Source organism: Barbus barbus (assembly GCF_936440315.1).
Source record: "Barbus barbus genome assembly, chromosome: 27".
Taxonomy (NCBI): Eukaryota; Metazoa; Chordata; class Actinopteri; order Cypriniformes; family Cyprinidae; genus Barbus; species Barbus barbus.
Window position 1 is genome coordinate 26762060 of NC_136755.1, and position 20652 is coordinate 26782711.

The 20652-nt window shown below is 35.0% G+C and overlaps 1 pseudogene across 1 annotated transcript in view; it reads right to left on the reverse strand.

The window, feature by feature from the left end:
• The window catches only part of LOC306847470 (trafficking protein particle complex subunit 9-like), a 226550-nt pseudogene that overhangs the window by 115835 nt on the left and 90063 nt on the right, over positions 1-20652 (reverse strand). The window contains exons 10-11 of the transcript in view: positions 17815-17966; positions 10618-10736 (exon numbers count right to left, since the gene is read on the reverse strand). The product of the transcript in view is annotated as a trafficking protein particle complex subunit 9-like (transcript). The remainder of the gene's footprint in view (positions 1-10617; positions 10737-17814; positions 17967-20652) is intronic.

Genomic DNA, 20652 nt, shown 5'->3' on the forward strand with positions numbered 1-20652 from the left:
GGACGAAACACTGGGAAAATACAGACGGAGGAAAACACACATCGAAAAGGGAGAAAGAGTGTGAGAGTCTAAATCCAACTTGGAAACGGGATACGATTAATTTCATGTTTAACATGATTAATTTTTGTTAAACAGAGCAAGTGCACAGCATCCTTAGTTGTAAAGCACCATCAAACCATGTGAATGTGAAGAAGTTTGTGAATGACATACATTCCAACTGTACCGAAATCCACTGAATCGCTGAACCCTTGGCGAGCAGCGTGCATTCTTCGCATCTCTTGCGGTATTTTGACAGCAGACAGATACAGTACATGTGGCATTCTGTACAGCTTGCCTTTTGATAGTAAAACTAAAGGGATACAACCATGAGTAAAACGATGAATCAAACAACACTTTCCAACAAATCAAAGGAACAGTTCACCCTGTTGTTATATAATAGAAATATAGCAGTACATCACTTGCTCACCAATGGATCCTCTGCAGTGAATGGGTGCCGTCAGAATGAGAGTCCAAACAGCTGATAAAAACATCACAATAATCCACAAATAATCCACATCACTCCAGTCCATCAATTAATGTCTTGTGAAGTGAAAAGCTGTAAATTTATGATAAACAAATCCATCATTAAGGTGTTTTATCTTTAAACTGTCACTTCTGGCCAAACTATCATCCATAATCCATAATAACACTTCCTCCAGTAAAAAAAAAAAAAAAAAAAAGGTGCTAGCAATATAGCAATATAATGGATAGATATGTCTTTTAGCAGGAAACATCGCTTGAGGTTAAAAACATCTTGTGATGTTTTTATCATCTGTTTGGACTCTCATTCTGATGGCACCCATTCACTGCAGAGGATCCATTGGAGAGCAAGTGATACAAAGATTAATTTCTCAAAATCTGTTCCAATGAACGAACAAACTCATCTTGGATGACCTGAGGGTGAGCACATTTTCAGCAATTTTTCATTTTCATTTTTGGGTGAACTATCCCTTTAAATCAGTTCAGATACAATCTATTTTTGCTGGAACAAGCCGAACCCAGTTTTGGCACTTCTGGAATTGGATCCAACGGCTATTTTTGTTAATGTAACACCTCATATGGCTTTAAAGAAAATGCACGATAAGATCTGTACAGAGGTGTTTCTTCAACTATGTGTACTTTTGTCCAGAGGCGGACAAAGTACACAACTCCATTACTCGAGTGAAAGTACAGATACTGCTGGTCAAATATTACTCCATTACAAGTGAAAATTGTAAAGACAGGTTTTTACTTAAGTACACCTTACATTGCCTTGTACCTACTGAATACACTGACTAACTTGTAGTATCTTTGGAGTAAAGAGCTTTTAGAATGTTAAAAACGTATAGAAATAAAACAAAAATATAGCTGCAAGCAGCGATGACGGGCCCAAGCCGTCAGTGCATACACCACCCCGGTGGCATCAATAAAATGGTGCCTAGCGAGCAAACACATTACAGTAACCCTCTGGCAGTTTGGTTTTAAGGGATATGGCAATTAAAGGGTTAATCCAAACCATCAACTCTGTGAAACACACACACACACAGAACAACATATACAACTTTATAACTTTGTAACACTTTACAATAAGGTTTCAGTTTTTAACATTAACTATATTAATTAACATGAACAATTAGTATCTAGTATTTATGGTACCACTTTCTATGAAGCCCGTATTTATAATACATAATAAAGGTATTCTTAAGGCATTATAATGAATGCATAATAAATAACATTATAAGTAACTCTGCAACTACATGTCATCTAGCAGTCATAAGAGTATTAGTAGTGTGTCTGCTGAATATACTGTATGCTAACACTTTATTTTGATGGTTCCTCAACAGACAAACTTAGTATAGGATACTTTGCAAGTATGTGAACATTCTACCGACCCTACCTGAGTCTACTAATACAATTAGTTTTATATAAACATTCATGCACTCAAGAGATGTCGTAAGGTATTTATAGGCAGCTATAAATGTTTTGTTCTCGAGCATATATATACTGTTTAATAATTGTATTTTCATACTTTATTAATGATCAATTTAACTTTTCTAAATTATTATGTTATTTACAAACCAGTTATTTAGGAGTTTTCAGTGGATCATAAGATCACTTAGAAAGTGTAAGTAAATGATTAATAAACTATTTAAATGTATATTTATAAATCATATTATTTAGACACATCATAATAATTGCTCAGTGTGTTAATAAATGCTTAATTCCTGATGTAATTCATGATTAAGTCAGGTAGTTATAAAACATTTAGCAGTTGCCAGCCATCTATTTGTGTGAGCTCATCTAAAGTGAGGACTATTTATACCTTATAAAGCATTTACAAAGCAGATTTAAAGGCTCATTTATCTTTCAAACAGAAAAGTTAAACAAACACAACACAGAGGGATACAGAACACAAAAATATTTTTTCACAATGCAAAAAAATTAAACAACTTGACACTTGATAAAAAAAGAAAACTAAGCCTCTATAATTTCATTGAAAAAAGTAAATAAATAAAAATTATAGTGTACAGTTGTACAGTTTAATTTTTTGCATCTTGGAAAAATATTTCTGTTCTGTATCCCTCTGTGTTGTGTTTGTTTATTTTTTCTGTTAGGAAGATAACTGAGCCTTTAAATCTCCTTTGTAATAGATATGCCTAATAAATAAAGAACAAGCCATTTATAGCTGTATTTAAAAACTGCTTACTAATGACTATTAATGTTGCCACAATGCTTTATAAAGGATGAACTAACTATTTACTAATGTTTACCTAATGATTCATAGCATGCAGTTATTATAACGCTCCAGTTTGCATACCAAACCGCTCTACGGACGATGCAATTTCCTCCACCCTCCACCTGGCTCTTACCCACCTAGAAAATAAAGACTCCTATGTTAGAATGCTGTTCATTGACTTCAGCTCGGCATTCAACACAATAATCCCACAACAGCTCATAAATAAACTAAACCTGCTGGGCCTTAACAATTCCCTTTGTAACTGGATCCTGGACTTTCTAACTGGAAGACCTCAGTCAGTCCGTGTCGGCAACAACACCACGAGCACTACAACACTGAGCACAGGTGCCCCACAAGGCTGTGTGCTCAGCCCGCACCTCTTCACACTGCTGACCCACGACTGCACTGCCAAGTTCAGCTCCAACCACATCATCAAGTTTGCTGATGACAACAGTGGTCGGTCTCATCAGCAACAACGATGAATCGCACTACAGAGAGGAAGTGGCACAGCTGGCTGAATGGTGTGGCACAAACAATATGTCCCTCAATGTGGAGAAGACAAAGGAGGTTGTGATGGACTTCAGGAGAAACTCCGTTGACCACCCCCCACTGACCATCGACAGCTCGACTGTGGAGAGAGTCAGCAGCACTAAATTCCTGGGGGTGCACATCACAGAGGATCTCACCTGGACCACCAACACCATGTCACTCTCCAAAAAGGCACAACAGCGCCTACACTTTCTCCGCCGGCTGAAAAGAGCAAGTCTCCCTCCACCCATCCTCACCACATTCTACAGGGGCACCATTGAGAGTGTGCTGACCAGCTGCATCACTGTCTGGTACGGGAACTGCAGTGCTGCTGACCGCAAGACCCTCCAGCGGACAGTGAACACAGCTGCAAAGATCATCGGTGCCCCTCTCCCCTCCATCCTGGACATTTTCCTTACACGATGCTCCAGCAAAACCAACAGCATCGTGAAGGACTCCACCCATCCCTCCCACAGTCTCTTCCAGCTCCTACCATCAGGAAGACGGTACCGGAGCATCAGAGCCCGCTCCGCCAGACTGCTCAACAGCTTTTTCCCCCAGGCTGTGAGAGCCCTGAACTCAAACCACCCCGCCCCCCTCTGAAACCCCATGCAAACCCCTACCTCCTGAAACACGGACCACCCCCCACCCCAAACCTTACCACACCAAAGAAAAACTGTATGGAACTTTTATTTTTTTTATTTTTTTGTGCAAATCGAAGTGTGCTACACACAGGTGAGTGGGCCTGTACAAACCACCTGTAGTAACACACTCTCCTCTATGTGCACTATGGACACTTTACACTATGTGCACTATGGACACTTACACACACTGCTGCGTGTGCACAATCCCACAAAAGACTCAGCAATATATGTATGTTTACATGCTCATGCACTACAAATCATCCCGCACTGTTCCCCAACCAGCTGCTGACTCAAATGTCTCTCTTTGCACATGTACAGTATTTGTGAAGCATTCGTATAGTTTGTATTTTTTATCTTCTATTTTTTAGTTTGTATAGGGTAATAGTTATGTGAAGCATTCGTATAGTTTGTATTTTTATCCTTTATTCTTTTAGTTTGTATAGGGTAAATACTTATATATAGTATACTTATAGTTAAATCTGTCAGTAGGTTAGTGTATAGGTTTATAGTGTTTTTTACTTCATTGTTGTATGTCTGTATTTATGTAGCACCGTGGTCCTGCGAGACACGACATTTCGTTCAACTGTATGTCCCCACATGTAGCGGAATGACAATAAAGCTCAACTTGAACTTGAACTTGATAAAGTGTTACCCTATAATGTATTATAATTGTTGTTATGATTATTAATGATATTTTATAACACATTATAAGGTTTTTTATAATCCATTATGCATTCATTATAATGCCTTAAGAATACCCTTATAATGTATTAAAAATACGGGTTTCATAGAAAGTGTTACCGTATTTATTAGTGTTAGTTAATATTCAAAACTGAAACATTATTAAGATTTAAAGTTTTAAATTACGAACATTTTGATTAACTAACATCAACAAACATTAATAAATGCTGTGAAAATATATTTTTCATTGGTAGTTCATGTTAGTCAATGCATTTACTAATGCTAACAAATGAGACATTGTTTTAGTTACCAAAGCTTTTAATGATTTATAAGCATTTATTAACGATTTATATTTCCATGAACTAACATGAATAATTTTTACTAATACAAATAAATGAAGTAAAAATATATTGTTCATCCTTAATGTTATTTGTGAACTAACCACTGTTAAAAAACTATATTATTTAACTGTTGTTAGTTAACATAAACAATAATTATATACCATTTATTAATGTTAATTAATATTAAGTATAAAATGTATTTATACATTATTAAAATATAAAGTTGTATCTTTTGAACATGACTATTTTTCTAATATTAAAAAGATTAATAAATGCTTTAAAAAAAATTGTTCTTTGTTAGTTCATACTATCATGGAAGAATTAACATGCTGTAAAAATATATTTTTCATTGTTAGTTCACGTTAATTAATGCATTTCCTAATGTTAAGAAATGAGACCTTATTATAAAGTGTTATCAAAATATTTAATGATTTATAAGCATTTTTTAAAGATTTAAAAAAACAGACCCTCTCTCTCTCTCTTTTTTCTCACCCAGCCCCTCAATCCACACTCAACTCTCCCAGTCACTCACACCCCACCCCACACTCAGAAGCAGAGTGAATTTAGCAATTTAGCATCTTCAGTATCTTGGCATCATGTGAAAAAATGTTTGGTGTGATTTACGTGTTTCTGCTTGGAGGAGTATGAATTTGTTTACAGCCCGTTTTTTAAAAAAAAACCCACATTAAAATAAATATAGCCGACATCCTGTTGGTCGTAGCTAATGACTGTAAATTATAAAGTTGTCCGGATTAATAAGAACAATGTATGTACCAAGGTTGGTGCCCATTTGTGACAAAAGGTGGCGCTATAGAGTGCCTCTTCCATGCCCGTTTATGAGCTTTTTCCAGTGTCTAACTATCATTAAAATGGATATGTGTGTTGAGTTTCATGACATTCTAAACATCTTATCTGCCTCAAAATCACCAGAAACGAATTTTCAACTTTGACACGTTGCCATGGCAACATCATTTTAGATATCAAAATTCCCTTCACAGTTTTACATCGCCCGTGTTTTGACATTATTCTGGTGAAGTTTGAAGCAAATCGAGTAAAAATAAGATGCTGAATTCAAAGCATTTTGAAAATGACACACTTCCTGCAGCCAGTTGGTGGCGCTATAACTTTCAGTCATAATAGTCACATCTATCCATTCGGCATCATACAACGAAGAAACCACTGAAGTTTGATCAAAATCAGACAATATATGTGGACGTTATTAGGCATTTCCTGGGTCTCATTTTTCGCCATAACTTCAATCGCCTCGCCATGGGCAAACCGTTCGAGATATCAAAAATATCTTCGCAATTTAGCGTCCCCAATGTCTTGAGATCATGTTCACCGAGTTTGGTGGCAATCGTATGGAAATCCTCAGAGGAGTATATCAAATTCCAGAGCATGCGCTTTTTAAACAGCCCTGAATAGCCGACTTCCTGTTGGGCAGAGCCTATGACATGCAGCGCGGAAGTTGTTCAGCTCAATGAGTTCTATATGTGTACTGAGTTTCATATGAATACGTGCACGTATGTGTGAGCTATATATCAAGTTTTCTGAAAACTTTCCAGGGGGCGCCGTAGAGCCCCTGTGCCACGCCCGGGTCCCAGCCTCTGTGGCGTCCTAATAGCCGCAGGTTCCAACGTTCGTGCCGATTTTCCAATTTTCAGTTTCAATTTCCAGTTTTCGAGCACGTTAAGGCCCCCAAAAGTGCCCAGATAGTTGAAATACAAAATAAAAATTAAAAATTAACACCCCAACCCACCCCCACAAAATCAGGATGGTAGTGATCTCTCACAGCTCTGGCAGTGTGTAAACACATCTACGTGTAGCCATTCATCCACATTTGAACGAGTGGACAGTGAAAATGCTGTAAATACAGACTGATAAAAAAAAAAAAAAAATCAAACCTGCTTTAAAACCCAGCAACACAACTGTAGCTGTATAACTTTACAACAGCAACACTGCTTTAACAAAAAAGCAAAACAGCAAGATTTATTTGACATCATCGCTCTCGCGGTATGTTGATGTCATACAGAGAACCCATGCGCAGTGCTGCTTCAAATCAAACACCTATTGTGTTTTGTTAGAAGATGCACAACAGTTCTTCTGTGGATTTATAGGCAATATTTTCGTTTACACAATTTTGAAAAATCAGACAATATTGTGTCTAATATATCCCACAATCTTAACTTCTTATCGAATCGTTGCAAAAACATATCACAATTGCGACTGGTCAGTTTTCAAAACATGCTGGGAAAATCCCTTTACGTAACCCGACAAGAGTGATTACTGATCTGCTGTCAAAAAAAAAAAAATCACATTTTCAAAAAGAAAAAAAAACTTCACTCACTGACTTTCACAACTGCTGCATAACGACTTGCTACTTCGAGGACCTTGGTAGAAATGTAGCGGAGTGAAAAGTACAATATCTGTCTTTCAGATGTAGTGAAGTTCAAGTCACAAGTTTCCAGAAAAAATAATATGCAAGTAAAGATACTCAAAAAGTGTACTTAAGTACAATACTCAAGTAAATGTACTTCACTACTGTCCACCTCTGCTTTTGTCATTTTTAACTTTTTTTCTGGTCAATTCCTTTGTCTTGCTCAGGGTAATTGCTTGCATTTATGTATCCTAAATACACCCAGTTAAATGCTACTTTCATACTTTTCTGAGACACAATAAAATATTCTGTTCACAAATGATATTTAGCTTAATTTCTCTTCATTCGTTTTCTTCACACATCACGTCTCAAACTTTATCTCAAGCTCTTCACTAACACTGTTGTCTTTTTGGTAAACAAGTACACAAATTATATTAGTATTAGCAACAATATTAAAATATTGTTAGAGGTGTCAGCCAATTATAATTTTGATAAATTACATTAATTTCATAAATTAAAAAACTGAAATGATTCATGATTAACTATTTGTTTAAATTAGATCAGTTTTATTTGTTTAGATCAGTTTGTTTAGATTTGTTTTCAATCTAAAAAAGTATATTTTATATATATTTTAACAGATTTTTATATATATTTTAACAGAATATTTGGGTAGAATTATAAAATCTACACATACAATACATTTAGAAAACAATCAAAAATTAAAAAGACAACTTTTTTTTTTAAAACCCTCCATACTGTTATAAAATAAACCCTATGTCTTAAAAAGCGCTCAAAGTGGAAGAAACACATTTCAAGAAAAATAAGTGTAACAATAATAATTCTGTTAATTTCTCAATATGTGAAAAAAAAAAACCCAGATGCTGTTAAGCATACACTACTGTTCAAAGGTTTAGGGTTAGTAAGATTTTTTTTTAAGAAATTAATACTTTTAATGCATACAGTTGATCAAAAGTGACAAAGGCATGTAATGTCACAAAAAAGATTTCTATTTTAAATATTGCTGTCCTTTTTGATTTTCTATTCATCAAAGAATCCTGAAACAAAGTAGTATCATATTTTCCACAAAAATATGACGTGCCAACTATTTTCAATATTGATAATAATAAGCCATGTTTCTTGAGCAGCAAATCATCTCTCCTCTTGAGCACACACAAGCACACTCTCTCTCTCTCTCTCTCTCTCTCTCTCTCGGGTATCTGACCCTAATCTTCCCTCTCCAACAGCTTCAATCCCAGCAGAGCAGACCACATTCTGTCTCTTTTATCACTCCTCAGTCCCTGCCAGGACAAGAAGAAAGAAAGACTGCACTGGAAACAGCTGAGCTGGAGAATTCTTCTCTTCACTGCTAAGCCGTTTGGGGGTTTGGAGATCGTGAGACCCGGAACACTGTCACTCTCTCTCTCAGTGGACAGTGCTGATAGGGTTATGAGAGGGGAAGTGAGTAAATACACTTCTTGTTGTGAGTCTCAGTCGGACTCTGTCAGTCAGGCGGCAGAATGATTACCTTCAGCTCGTCTGGATTCAAACACTCAGAGTGTCTCAGGCTGGGATATATCCTGCAGCGTTGATGTGTCCTGTCACTCAACATTTCCTCCTCTCATTACTTACTCTAGCTTCCCTGTTCATCTCGTTTCCATTCAGGATGCATCTGTATATTCTCACCCCGGTGTCCTCAAACTCTTTCTTTCTGCCAAAAATGGCACTGAATTATGCAGTGATGACAGGAATGATGGAGGTAGATGGATTGTCAGTCTCATGCCCCATTCACACTGACAGTGATTTTGCAGCTGGAGGACGGCGGGTCGCTACTGGGCGTTCCTGAGGCTGGACATCCCGGTGTTGCTGGTGTGCTGCACAGCTGTGAATAGCTTTTAAAAATCTGATCACAAATGAGGTCTACTGTTGGTAAAAATCATATGTAATTTAATTCAACAGCAAATTAGTTTTCTTGTGTCTTAAAATTAGTACCCTGAAGCGGAAATTAGTTTAGACTTTAAACAAGGAAAAAACCTATTTGCTAATGGGGTGAGACAAAATAAATATGTTTCCTTTTAGAATTAAATTTATGTTGTCTTTGCTGTGCATTTTACGCATAAATCTCATTAACTTTAGTTAGAGCTCTCTCTTAGAAAGATTTATTATCATATGCCAACTTGCTTGTTTTACAATACAAAGAAAATTGTTTTTGCAGTGCACTCAGGTTGCCAGAAACTTTGAAAATGAATGACCACCTGTCTACTGCAACTGCAGATCACCGCCAGTGTGAACAGTCCTTCAGATGATAGTCCATTCCTCCATTACATATTGAATTGATTATAGCACGTCCCCTGACCAGTATTTTTTTAATATAAAAAATACATAAAAATTCGATTTTTAACTTTACAAATGTAATAAAATAATAAAGTTAATTAAAAAAGTTATATATAAATAAATAATAATAATAATAATAATAATAAATAATAATTATTAAATAAAATACAAATTGGATTGATTATATCACGTCCACTGACAGGCACTATAAAAAAATTAATTATAATATAAATATAAAGCAACACAAAAAATAAATAAAATTAAATTAAATATACCATTAAATAAAAATAAAATAAAAATAAATTAATTTATATTTATTTTGTTTAAACTAACAAAGAATAAAATAAATAAATACAAAATTATTCATCCAGCAGCAGTATCCACTGTATTCACAAACATGATTGCCAGTGGGATTCTTGCCCTTTATATACTGAGAAATGAACAATGGACTACTAAGAAAAGAAAATCTCTATCTGCTCAATAACAAAGAATAAAGTTGAGCTCATATGAACTGAGATCTCACTCAAATCTGACTTCTGCAAAAATGATTACGGACTTATGGACTTCAGCACCGTGGACAGAGATCTGCACAAAACTTCAGCACCATGGACAGAGAGATCCAATTAAAGATAGCCCTGCTCACTACAGACTGATATAAAGGAGAAACAATCAAGTTTTACAACTTCAATGCAGGGAAAAACACGATTCAACAAATAAAGGCCAATCAGAAAAAAATCTGATATGCTCTACACAGAGAATAAGAATAAGACTGATTCACAATGAGACCCGAATGTGGGCGGAACATTCCAGTGTGATGTCATAATTAGAACCCAAGTAACCATTAAAACAGCATCACACCTAGCTAGACCACTAACAAGTGTTCTACAGCAATCAAGTGCACTACGGCTCTAGAGCAGAGCATTAGCAAAAAAATAAAGTGTGTTTAGCTCGAATTCCTACCTTGACGTGATTGAATTCGTTCTTGCTGGCGTCAGTGCCGACTGGTTTATTTTCAGTGCGTGGCTTTAGGACCTGCCGCAGCGGGCTGGAGACGGGCAGACCTGTTACACTGATACCATCTGAAAGCACACAACAACATACATTAAACATACGGCACACATGAACACAGCGGCCAGAGGCCTGAAAAACAGCACGAGAGAAAAGAAAGATCACTATCTTCTGTGACTTATGTGCTGAGAGGAAGCTATTATACAGCAATAATTCCTCACATTCAGAAGACGTGAACATCGCTCAAACGCTTCGCTCTCCATCTCTCTCTCATCCGCTTTTCTATCTCTCAGCGCATCTGTTTGTCCGGCGTTTAGCACTCGAAATAAAAATTTTAATCCATAACGTGACAGTTTGAAATATGATGAGGGGGAGAAACTTGGTTATAAATAAGGCGATGGAGTGTGTGTGCTGCAGTGGCTCTCTGGAACACACTCAGGTGGATATATTTTATCTCTCCAGCGCATACGGATAACGGCATAAACTTATAAATGCACACACTAATTCATTCAAGCGAGAACCATTCCGGGTTATTTTTAGAAACGGGACATAAATATGACGAATGAGACTTTCATCAACACAGACTTAAATGGTCTGCAAGCCTGCAAGAACATAAAACACAAAACTAAAGAACACAAATCCTCAAATGTATGACATCAGTTGCAGTAGGGAGGGGCTCTATATGAAATATTCAAGATATATCTGTAATAAAAATTGTGATTTCGCTGGTTAAATAAAAATTAACCAAAATTGTTTTGATACCTCATTACCCCATTTTACTAGGACATTATGTTTCTTGTAGAGTGTTTCAGTTTTTTAATTATTAAAACAGAGATGTTTTAAATGTCTAATTAAACTTTTGTACAATAAATGGTGTTGGAGTTGGAAATTGTGATTCATTTCAAAATGATTACATTCAAAACATTTGTTAAAATATTTGCATCACCCAAAAATGCTTACACGTCCTCACATGCTTGTTTTATTAAAGCCCATATGAAATAAAATGTACCCTTTATACTTATTTAATGCATGTTCCTCATTCACATTTTAAAGGCCACTTTCACAGAAAAGTGCGTAAACAAAATCTAATTTATTCTCATTCATTATCCTGTATCATGTCAGATTTGTCACAATGTTCAAAATTAAATTAATAATTTAAAATAAATAAACAAATAGATAAATAAACAAATACTTTTTAAAATAATTTATATTATCAATATAAAATAAAAAAATATTTAAAATAAATTTAATTTATATAGTGGTTAAAGGTTCAAGAATAATAATAATATTTTGTAATAATAATAATAATAATAATAATAAAAAAAGGTAGTGTCTTAAAAATGAATAAATTAACAAACAAACATGGAGGTTGCATTCTCTGCCACACAAAGCCATTGCTCTAATTGAAGGTTTTCTGTAGCGGTGACATTTCTGGGTTTGACCTGCTTTGGCTCCGTCTGAGGGAAAATAATCAGGGTAAATTGCAGCGTTTGCCATGCACAGATTTCTCTCCGTATCTCATGATGCTCCAATACACTTGGTTGGATTCTGACATACCACAGAGAAGGAAGAGCAGAAGAGACGGCAGGTGAAAGGTGCGTCTCATAACTTCCCCTCTCATAACTGAGAGAGAGAGTGACAGTGTTCCGGGTCTCACGATCTCCAAACCCCCAAACGGCTTAGCAGTGAAGAGAAGAATTCTCCAGCTCAGCTGTTTCCAGTGCAGTCTTTCTTTCTTCTTGTCCTGGCAGGGACTGAGGAGTGATAAAAGAGACAGAATGTGGTCTGCTCTGCTGGGATTGAAGCTGTTGGAGAGGGAAGATTAGGGTCAGATACCTGAGAGAGAGAGAGAGAGAGAGAGAGAGAGAGAGAGAGAGAGTGTGCTGGTGTGTGCTCAAGAGGAGAGATGATTTGCTGCTCAAGAAACATGGCTTATTATTATCAATATTGAAAATAGTTGGCACGTCATATTTTTGTGGAAAATATGATACTACTTTGTTTCAGGATTCTTTGATGAATAGAAACGAATGTCTGTAGAACAGAATGTGATTTTCAGTCATCGTACATAGCAGCTCACATCAGGACAGATCTGGTCAGTATTTGTGTTTTACCACCTGTGGGTTCTGAAAGGGAAGGAGAGGGTGTTCAATCACTCGGCACACAGAGAAGTTATTATCCTCATTATGAGTCCCATGGCCTCCGAAATGACATAATTTCCCTTCAAAGTTGTCTCACACAATATGTCGTAATGTCTGCTGTTAACTTTACAAGAATCAGACGCCCAGACACCAGGTCAGAGCAAACAGAGTGACATGAGGTAAGAGGAGGTGGAGTTAAGAGTGACACACAAGCAGAAGAGGGTGGTGCTAAGATGTGTACATGTATAAGCTAAAAGAACAGATACATTTTGACTCAAATATAAAATAATTTTTTCGATTAAAATTAATATATTTATATTTGAATTAATATATATATATATATATATATATATATATATATATATATATATGTATATATGTATATATATATATATGTATGCCTATTTTAATAATAATTAGAAATGAAATATAATAAAAAACAAAATAAGTAATTGTATTTTTATATAAATATAAAATATTTTATAAATATTTTATACTACTGTTGCTACTATTACTACTAATAATAATAATAATACAGGTCATAAAAGTTTTTTAATACGCATAATAGTAATAATATTAATATAAAAAACATTAAATAATTTATTAATAAAATGCATAAATAATTATTTTCATATAGTACATTAAATGATTTAACTAATATTTTTATAATAATATTTTATAATAATAATATAAAAATGTAATACTTTATTTAAATATTTAATAATAATAATAATAACTATAAATTGTTATTTTATATAGTGCCATTAAAAGTTTAAAAGGTAGTTTCCAAAATAAAAACAAATAAAAACACAACAAAACAAAAAGTTGCCAAGTAAAACGAGATTATTTTGGCATCTGGCTCTATAATCAACACCTACTAGCAATGCATTCTTGATCCTTTTTCTGTCATAATTTGATTTTGACATTTCAAAGTAGACAAAAGAAATAAAAAGGTCTAGGAGCTCAATATCAGCTCAAATGATCCACCTAATGAACATTCTGAACAGCTTATGCCTAGCAGACGCCATTTACTCCCCTGCTTAAGTAAAACGCAGCGCGGGTCGCATCAGAAAACACGGTGCTCGGTGATTACCAGACGTTATCCAATGAGGCTAGCAAGTTCATCCCTATGAGGCGGCGTGACATCATCCGCACCAGTGCTCTGCGGCTGGCTAATGTCCTGCATCTGCATGAAGGGTAAACGCTTACCTCCAGCGGGGGGAGCGTCCGGTTTAATGGAGCCGCTCTCCTCTCTCATTGTGTTGTTCTTGCGCTGACATTTTAACATTCAGGCACTAATGTGTTTAGTCTGACTGTCTGGCCCTCGCACTCTGCCGCTCTCTGACGGGGAGACGATTTATAGAGGACGGATGAATGAACGAAAGCGCACGGCATGTTAAAGAAACTCGTGTACGGACTGAACCCAACGGCCTCCTGAGAGTCAGACAGAGCATTGCAGCACAGCGAAGACATCACCGCCATCCCAGCCTGAGTTATGCTGACAGGAGAGATGGAGACAGACGCTCAGAGAGCGATAGAGACTAAAACGGGCTGAAGGGAACAGAGTGGAAGGGACAGAAAGGAAATGTACGGTGTGTTCAACTAACAAATGTTTTCTTTTTAATGAATCAGTTTGATTAAACTCACTCTGATCAACTGAATCAGTCTAACAATTAATTTATTGAATTGATTAATCAGCTGGTAAACAGCAAATTTACTCATTGAACCTTTAAAAATCATTACTAAGAAAATAAATGTTGCATGTAAATAAATGTTTGTTTTTTTCCCCATTCAATATAATAATACTAATAATAAAAATATTTGTTTATATTCGTATAATTAGAATTAATTTTAATTAAAAATAAATAAAACAATTGGAACAGTACTATAATTTCACTGTAAAATAAAAAAGTTTTTTTTATTTTTTTTATTATTAATAATAAAAATAATAATCACAATGCTAATAAATACGGTTGTCTTAATTTCTTGGTTTTAAAACGTTAAACTATAGTAATAACACTAATACACTAAAATAAAAACTACTTAAAATATTTAATAAAAATAAACAAAATATTTTTTTATTTAAATAAACATTAATATTGTAATAATTATAATTAAATTGTAATATACTATACTACTGTACTACTACTACTACTACAGTAAAATAAAAAATAAACACTCATTAATAATAATAATAATATTTTTACGATTATTATTATGTAACAGTAAAATTACAATATTAATCATAATGGTTGTCTTAATTTCTTTGCTTTCACACGTAAAACTTTTGTAATACTACTGTATTGTAAAAAAAAGAGCATTTAATACAACTACTACTACTAATAATAATAATCATCATAGTTATTGTTATTTTAAAGAAATTCTCATACCAATATTTATGGGAGCCTTAATTTCTTTGCTTTCAAACATTAAACTGTATAGCTTCAATTTTGGCGGAAAACCAATGAGAGACCCTAATATGTTGTCAACATATTAATAAGTGATGACTGGCGCATGTTGCATTTTCAAATGCACGGTATAAATCGCTGCACTTTTCCCCTTGGATTTATTTCATTTGTGTAGGTCATACTTCAGGCTGGAAAATTTGTACAAATATGTATAAAAATTGTATAAATATGTTGACAACAGTCTGGAAGCGGCTTCATGCAAAACATGTAACACCAAGGATGTCTTGCATCCCAATATGACATCACAATAGAGAGAAGGTTGAGCAGCCAATCAGAGATGAGGAAGTGCAATATCAACCAATTCAACATTTTGAATGACTTGTTTTGATTGGGGTTTTTTTTATCGTTTTTACAGTTACAAACCACAATGATGAGAAAACCAATAGCAAACAGTGCCAATATTACTGCTAAATAACAGCAATAATGTATTAGCACCTGCGATAACATCAGCAGTGTTTACAATTCACTGCCCTCTACATGCTGCGCTAATAGGACAGGCTTTAAGCTGTCTTATCAGACTAATTCAGAGAAAATGATTATTTCAACAATAATTAAAACATTTTAACAGCGTCTGAGGAGAGACCCAGGAGAGGAGAGAGAGAGGAAGGAGGCTGTTCATTGCGCACCTGTTTGTAATTCAAGCAGAAATGCAGCAGACTGATGCACACCGCCGCTCGTCTGCTACAGTCTGCTTGTCCTGCTAGAGTCTCATTAATATTTACATGTGTATACAAACAGACATAGAGAACCTGGAGGACATTTCCCATTCTCAGTGGGTGCTCTTTTGGGCTCAAAAGAGGTTGCAACTTATTTTTACTGACATTTTATACTTTATTGCAAGAGTTCTTTAATTCCTTAAAAATATACAAAAAAGTCAACTGTTGACATTCAGTGAGAATGAACATCTAAACTGATTTGGAGAGCAGGTCAGATCATTTGGTCTGTTTGAGTGGATATCGAACCAAATTTTCCTTTCATCTTTTTCCTAAAGAAAGACCATTTACTAAATCAAATTTGTAAAAATAACTCAAAAACCTGAAATATTAACATGACAGGCCACATTTACATCAGTTTACGATTTTGTTTTTTTTTTCTTTTTGAAAGATGTGTCTTCTGCTCACCAAGGCTGCACTTATTTGATCAAAAATACAATAAAAACAGTAATATTCTGAAATATTATCCCCATTTTAAATAGTTTTATATGTGGATATTTTAAAATATTAATTGAATATATTTTTTAAAAAGTTTAACATTAGATATTTAATTTTTATTTTATATTCAATTTATAATTTTTAATTACTTTTAACATTTTGTCATGCATTTCATAATCTTTTTATTTTATATCAATTTATACATTTACTTATTTATTACTTTTTTATTTATTAAATTAATTTATTTATACATTTTCAGCATCATTACTCCAATCTTCAGTGTCACATGATCCTTCAGAAATCATTCGAATATGCTGACTTGCAGCTCAAGAAATGTTTCTTATTATCAATGTTGAAAACAGTTCACATATTCTTGTAATATATTTTTTTTTTCCCAGGATTTTTTGGTGAATAGAAAGTTTGCCACTTTCACTGTCACTTTTAATCAATTTCATGCATCCCTGACAAATAAATGTTTGAACTTTTCTTTCAAAAAAATACAAATAATAATATTTTATATATATATATATATATATATATATATATATATATATATGTGTGTGTGTGTGTGTCTAATATATAATAAACACACAAATACAGAATATTTTGAAAATATTTACGTCTATATTTATATTCATATAATTTATATTATAAATATATATATTTAATATATAAACAAAACATTTTTCTGAAATATATACATGCATGTGTGAGTATTTATATATACATAATAAATACACAGCACACATACATACATTATGTAAACAAAAACTTTTATCGTTTGACAGCACTAATATATATATATATCAGATACTACCCAAACTTTTCAACACTACAGTGTACATGTGAATTAATTTTGTCAATAAATTTGTCTATTTTAAAATCATATGGAACAGTTTTAAGATAATTTGAACTCCACTTCAGTGTTGCTTAGTAGAAACAACTGTGATAATGGTGCTTTCTCATTTTCAGTGCATTTGAGAGGTAAAACGAGAGGTTAGACAGGAAAAAAGAAGGTATAAGTGCAATATAACCAGGAAACAGACAAAAGGAACAAGATGTGAAGAAGAAAAAGATATGAATCCGGAGAGGAAATAAGAGAGGGCAGAGGGGATGGAGAGGGGGTAATACAGGAGAGAGACAGCTGATGTCTCTGTTGAATGTGAAATGAGAGGGTACAGACACCATTTCAAATCACCTTGCTTGGATCAGATCTACCATAACAGGGCAAAGTGAATACTGCCTTTCTATCTATCAGAGAGCAATCAAGCCAGTCTTGATTATAGTGCGATGGCTCCGGTGATGCACTCTCAGAAATTGATCGTAAATTGGATGGGACATACCAGAACGGACCCCAATGATGTTGTTTTTGCGTGTCGGGTGGATGTTTACCATCATTCAGGTCGTGTAGCAGGTTCTCCTGACCGGAGAAGTCCAGTTTGGTGCTTATGTTGGCAGGGATGAGACGGATTGACCGGATTTTAGAGGCAGGTGGGACAGAGCGTCCTGCAGGTCCCAGGTCAAGAACTCACCAAACAGCTTCTCTGGAAGACAGAAAAAGGGAAATATTGAATTACAGCACTAAGGAATGAAATGATCGGCAAACGTCAGGATTTTTAAACTAACTATTAAAAAAAATAATTACAATGTTTATTATTATTATTATTACTACTATTATTATTATAATAATAAAAAAAAAATTAAAAAAAATAATATATATATATATATATAATAATATAAAAAAATGTGTATTTGAGACCTTGCATGCATGTTTTGTTTTTTTTTTTATTTACAGTGCCCTCCAAAAGTATTGTAACAGTAAAGACAAAATTCCAAGACATTTATAAATATGATTAAAAGATGAATATGAGACAAAACTAAAGAATGTCACATTGTATTATTGGGTGATTCAACACATAGATGTTTTACCAGCTAAGAAGTTCAGCACTTTTAGAGTTTCATCCCTCTATCTGATGTGAGCATAAGTATTGGAACAGTTGCCTCACAGGTCTTTCTAAGTGATCAGCTGTGTCCTGTTGCATTAATTCTTCAGATATTAAAAGCAGGAAATGTGTTGTATCAGTTATATCCATTACTTCTTCATTCTGAATCTTGCATTCGATGATGACACACACGAACCAGGATGAAGATGAGGGAGCTGACTTTGAGAGAAAAGCAAGCAATTTGGATGCTAAAAGAAAAGAGGAAGTCAGTTAGAGCTCTAGCAAAAACAAAGGGCATGGAGAAATCAAGAGTTTGGAAACCAACAACGACCGATCGGTTGAGAAAACAACAGTAGTTGATGACAGACAAATCATAAAAGCTGTGAAAATGAATCCTAAAAGATGTGTCTGTAAAATCACCAACAACTTCCAGAAAGCTGGGGTGATGCTCTGACAATTTACTGTCCTCAGGAGACTTTGACACAGAATTACAGATGCTACACAGCAAGATGCAAACCTCTGACCAGCACCAAAAATAGAAAGGCAAGATTAGAATTTGCAAAAAAGCACAAAGGTGAGCCAGAAGAGTTTTGGAACTGTGTTTATGGACCGATGAAACAAAGAAGAACCTTTATCTAAGTGATGGGAAAGCAAAAATGTGGAGAAAAAAAGGGAACTGCAATGATCCCAAGCATACAGCCTCATCTGTAAAGCATGGTGGAGGTGGTGTCATGGCATGGGCATGCATGGCTGCCTCTGGAACAGGCCCTCTCAACTTTACTGATGACTTAATGTATGATGACAGTAGCAGAATGAATTTGGAAGGGTACAAAACCATCTTACCTACCAATATTTAAGAAAATGCCACCAGATTCATTGGGAAGTGCTTCATATTGCATCAGGACAATGACCCAAAACACCCTGCCAGCTCAGTCAAGGAATTTATAAGGGCAAAGAAATGGAAAGTCTTGGATTGCCCAAGTCAATCTCCAGATGTAAATCCAATTGAACATGAATTTCACCAGCTGGAGAGGAGAGTAAAGGCAGAAACTCCCCAAAACAAGCAACAGTTGGAATTGGCTGCATTAAAGGCTGGGAAAAGTATTTCAAAGGATGAGACCAGGAGTCTGGTAATGTCTATGGGTCACAGACTCACTGCTGTGATTGTGCGCAAGGGATCTGCAACTAAATAATAGTTTTTTAATCTAGTTTCTTCTTCTTTGGCTCTCAACGAAGGCGGACGCATTTTTTTCTCCCTCTCCTCCCTTTACCTTCCCTGCTTTGCTGTCTCGTCTCGTCTCGTCTATTGTCTAATACTTGAGAGACTCCCTCTGCACTGCTCTCCAAACTGGAAATCATGTATTTGATCAACTGGTCTCTCAACGCAATTGACACGCATGGGAAAGGTGGCAGGTCGTGTGTCTGGCGGCTCTTTCCGCGGAGGACATTGAAGATATCTACCTATTCGGAACCATGATAACAGGTCTTCTGCTGATTGGATTAGGCTTTGCCCTGGGTTATCGAAGAATTCAGGAAACGGGAACAGCTGTCCAAAGCCTCACAAGGCTGCCCGTCATGATTGAAGCAGTGGGCAGAGCGGTCAGCATTGAGACTGAGACTATTAACCTGTTAACCTTCACTGCCATTTGTGGCCTCGCAGGTGAAAATAACCTACCTAAATTAAAATGGTAACAGTTTGTGACAAAGTGTGCTTACACAAACAAATTAGGTATCTTTGGAAAGAAGAGACTCTGGGCTTTACTATCTATCATCCAGAGTTGATAATGCTCAAAAAGATAAAAAGTTATAGGCACTGACGTGCCTTGAAAAATATTTTTCCACACTGAATGTTTTTTTTATTTCATATACAAATACATGAAATAAGTCCTGGAGCAATCCAGAAAAGTAATGGATCGAAAGCCACTGGTCTCATGAGTTCATATTTCAAATTTGAAGAAGATACCATGAAAAATGAGATTCCTGCAATATTTTCTGAAACTATTTATAGTCCCCCCTCCCCCCTGTTTGAGGAAAAATAACCACCAAATGGATTGCAGAATTATACAAGCTATTTTAGTCATTATACATGTTCCTGCATAGTTTTTCAATTATAAAATAATAGACAGATTTATTTGAGCACTAAAAAATACAAAAATAATTATTTGAGTAATAAAAAGGAAAAAAAATAGAAAAAAATGCTTTGTATATAGTATGTATACTGAAGTATTCTTCGTTATTCGTTATTACAATGATAAATATCACTGCCAGACGTGAAGTGATATTGCCA